Consider the following 4,774-nt stretch of genomic DNA (forward strand, 5'->3'; position numbering starts at 1 on the left):
GTATAACATTATAACATGATATAAAACTCAAAAAAGTTGATTTTACATGATATTGCCCCTTTAAAAAACCCAGTTATTTGTCATTTGGTATTAGTCCTGCCAAAGGACTGAGAACAGTATGGCATCGGCCTGACCTTGTGTTGTCTATGTTAATGTGCAGACATTCACAATTTTTTGTTTACCAGACCRATGGCACCGGTTATTCAGTTAACTAAAGTTCTGATCCACCTGTTRWCTAACCCCTAAAGTTGAGGGCGTGTCCTTAATTACTTTTCCTGCAGTAACTAACTCCAGGACCACGCTCCTCAGACACCGTCTGTTTGGTGATAAGATCTGAACTCAGGGGCCAATGAGCAGCTCTTAGTGAGAGGTGTCCACAGCACAAACGTTGAAGTTCTCTGTAGTTTTTATTGGATTTTCTCAGATGAAGTTGGCTCAAAAGACCACCTGAATGTTTCAACTTAAGCATCAAAAAACTTCTCATGAAATCCGTAGCTCTCTTGTTTTGCAGTTTTCTGTTTGTTCCTGACCTTTGACCTTTAATAGTTGTGTAAATAAGAGCCTCATCCCGACTCACAAACTGGTTTTCTGTGTTTAACTCGATGCTGAGGGAGGATTTCTGGCTCCTGCCGCCTCCTCTCTCAGCTCGGGGTTAAAACCTCGAGTCCCCGCTGACAGAGAGGGATCATCTCCGTCGATCCTGAGCTGCAGCGTTTAGCTAGGAATGCTAATTTGTCTCTTCTCGGGCCTCATCAATGCTAATGCCCGGGACCTTCAAGCCCCTGCAACATAATTCAGATGAAGTGGTCCCATTTTGAGCCCATCCATCCCCTCCCGTCCCMGCTCCCCTGATTTGGAGCTAAATCACGGCTGTCAGTGTGGTAGCAGGCCTGATTAAAGTTCAGGGGTTTAATAGATCATTTTAAATACTCAACCCCCCAACCCCCCCAAATTACCGGGCCCTCCCCAGCCGATCCACCTGAACCCCTGCCCTGAGTGCATGGCAGTTTTCAGCCGTCGCGGGCCGAGCCAAGTCCGGCCTCGCGGTTCCTGCCTATTCCCCCAGGATGCCGCTCTGCAGGCCTGCACCAGCATTCTCAGCTGGGTTTAATCTGCTCTGAGACAAGCTGGCGATGAGAAAACACACACACACACACACACACACACACACACACACACACACACACNCACACACACACACACACACACACACACACACACACACACACACACACACACACACACACAAATCCAGGAGGAGTGAGCTGGAAAATCCTGGACAGTTAGCATTTTTTTTTTTTTTTGGTTTCGCTCGGCTCAGCTGGAACCTGTCCACAAACACCCCGACGTGCACGCCGAACCACGTGCGCGCGCACCGGACTCCCCTCCAATTAATAGTGTTTAAATGTTCTGATCACACTTCAGCACATTAATCCTATTTGGGCCGTGAAAGCGCGGGCCGGGGTGACCGGCGTGTGGCCTTCGTTTACTGCCACCGCAGCGCAGATGAAACCCAGAAGTGGCTGCAGGCCTGTGAGTCAGCGTGCACTCTCCCTGAACCGGGCCTGAACCGGGCCCTTCAGCCCACCCCCCCTCCTCTTCCTCCCTCTGCAGCTCAGACTCACAATTTATAGAATGATGCTGATGCCTTCGCTCACAATGCGTCCCTGCAGAGTTTAATAATTACCACGCTGAGGTAACTGAGGAAGTGCACGTCCAACCCCCCCCCCCATCCCCCACCTCCCCGATTGTTCTGGGTTATCGTGGACTCGGTTGCAGAATCTTATCAGTTTGACATCCTGAGTCACCAGGACAGCCAATCTGTCTGCAGCGCCCCCCGGAGGCAGGTCATGACTGTAAATCTGCATTTAAAGCAGGATCTGGCAGTTGGGGTGTGTGCTGTGACTCGGCCACTACCACGCCAAGTTTTACCTCAGTATTTCCAAAACCCGTTGAGGTCAAATCAATTAGCTGTGGCAGCCATCTTGATCTGACTTTAAAAGTAAATCAGCTGCAGAGATTATCTCCTCCTCGTCTCAGTTCGGTCTCAGAAACCCTGGTTTGATCAGTCAACGTTAAAAATTATTTTTATCATTTGAGAAATATTTCTAAATTGAGGTCTATGTGGAGATGATTATTCACACTTTTATCTCTTCTCATTGAAACTTTTCTAACTCTCTTTTTATTTGTTTGCACAAATCTGCATCCAGTGGTTTAAAGTCGGTCCAAAGTGCTGCAGAAAGTCGAGTCAAGTCAACTTTATAGCACGTTTAAAACAACCGCCGTTGGCCAACATGCTTCACAAATTACAACTAATAAAAAGAGTAAACAGAATGTAAGGTCAAGAACAATATAAACTATAATAAACATAAAACTATAAAAGTGGGAAAAGTCGATTCTCATGCTGAATTAAAGGCTTTGGAAACAAATGTGCCTGTCTGCAACAAGTTACACAGCTGAGATGTGATGAAAGCATTCAAAATATTTGAAGGTTAAAATAATTTAACTTTAAATAAAAGTCTTAGTTTTAAAAAAGATCTATTTACTACTAAACTAACTTTTTTTTCTCAAAGTTGAAATTTGAATAAAAGGTCACCCTTGAATTTTTCACATGAGATATACAGATGGCTCTAAGTTACCTGGATGAGGTTTATAAAATATTTGGAAAAAAAACTTAGCAAAAGTAGAAATAGTTTAACAGAAAATGACTTTGGTAAAAATAAATTTCACTAATGAGAAAAGTACTTCAGTCATAAAACTGTTCACAACGTCAGAAAAGTAAAAGTACTTTTACACACTCTAAAAAATAAACTGTTGAATTTACTGAACCAAACTGGTTCCACTAAACCTAGTAAAGTAAACTGAGGCAATATATGTACATGTTTTCTTTAAAAGAAAATATGTATATTGCTTCATATTTACTCTACTAGGTCTAGTGGAACCAGTTGACATGACTTGGTTGAGTAAATCCAACACTTTATTTTTTAGAGTGCAGAAAAAACTCCTTTCATGATGAGTTCAGACAGATTTAATTTTGTAACAAGTAACTAGTAAAGATGTAAAAGTATCATTTTTAGGTTTTAAACATAACGAAGTAAAAGTAATGATTTGGAAAAAATACTTGGTAAAATTACAAATCCTCAAAAAATTGCTTAATACGTAAATGTACGTGTGCATATAAACCTCTGTTAGATCTATGGAAGAAGCACTGTGTTTAACACTGGTTCCAAAACTAACTTCAGTTTTATTGTCATTAAAATTAAAAAGTTTGAAGTCTTCCAAGCTTTTGCATCAGTGAGGCGGTCAAACAGTGGTTTTAGTGARGAATTATTGYRCTTTAAGTGAAGATAGATCTGGGTCTCATCTGCGTAAATGAAAAATGATGTCATATTTTCTAAAAAAATGGAGCCTAAAGGATAGCATGTATATGGAAAATAAAATGGGACCAAGTGTGGATCCCTGAGGAACTCCACATGTGAGGGGCACWGAGGAGGAAACAGAATGTCCAAGGCTCACAGAAAAACTCCTGTCAGACARATTCTRCTGATAACTTTCAGAAGTAGCCGAAGACACTTTTAGCTTTTAGCTAAATGCATTACTTAATGTTTTATTGGTCATGTTGTGCTTTTATGTACTTTTGTTAGGATTTATTTTCGTTTTGCTTCTTTGAAGCATTTTGTGMTGTTGATCTGTGAAAAGGGCTAACCGTTTTGCTAACCGTACTAACAAACCAACACACCTTCCATTCTGATAAACATGTASCACCGCAGCAGGACTTCTGGGCCCGAAAACAAACCAGAAAAGTTCTGGGATTGTTTCAAACTGGCAGCAGCCGAAGTGTTTAGAGCCCCCTCTGGGGTTCCTCCTGGAAAGTCCTYAAAAATTCACAGATCTGACCTCAGCTGGAGCCCTGAAAGCCTTACAGCCAGGGGTCCAGTAAAAGCTGCTAGGTAATTGAACCCTGCAAAGCAAACAGCGTGTCAGAACCGGGCTTTTAACGGGCCTTTCGGTAGAGCCGCCGCAGCGCTCGGGACACTAATTGACTTCTGGAGGTGAAGCTGGCAGCCGGCGATGCTCGCAGCCGAGAAAACAAACAAACGAGCTGGAAGCTGAACCAGTGACATCACCGGGCCCGGGCTCGGCATGAGGCCTGGTGATGTCATGGGAGCTGCCGCCTCTTCAGAACCGGCTCACTCGGTCTGACACCCTTTAATTAATCACAAGGTAATTAGTGTTGTCACTGCGGGACGAGTGCTCCTCCTAATTTGGTGCTAAACCTGACAGGGAAGAAAACTGAACTGCAGAGGAAGTGGGAGTGTTCTGGCCCGTCTGAAGAGTCCAACTTCAACAGTTTTTTTTTTTTAACGGAATGGGTTCTGCTTTTTGTCTGGATCCAGAGGAACAAATCAGGCACACAATATTTAACTGTAGGTGAGTGAAAACTGAGACTGATGAGCAAAATGATGACAGGGAACAGGTGAGAGTGGGCGGGGCTACAGACCRACTGAGCTGGTCCAAACTTAAAACATTTTGTTCACGTTTAAGGAAACTTTTAGTTTAGGTTTTTGATTTGGATTGAATAAGCTGTYATTTGTAGGTTTGTCAGCAGGTGGCGCCGATTCACACAGAGTGAAAACAAAACTGTGATGAAGAAGAACAAGTAGAAACAACAAAGATCATTGTTTTATTTTGATTTGTTAGGAGGAACTGACTGAAAGGATGTCTTCTCTGAGCATCAGAGCAAAAAAAGTATTATATATAAACAGTATATATA

The sequence above is a fragment of the Austrofundulus limnaeus genome, unplaced genomic scaffold, assembly GCF_001266775.1.
Source record: "Austrofundulus limnaeus strain Quisiro unplaced genomic scaffold, Austrofundulus_limnaeus-1.0 Scaffold85, whole genome shotgun sequence".
NCBI lineage: Eukaryota > Metazoa > Chordata > Actinopteri > Cyprinodontiformes > Rivulidae > Austrofundulus > Austrofundulus limnaeus.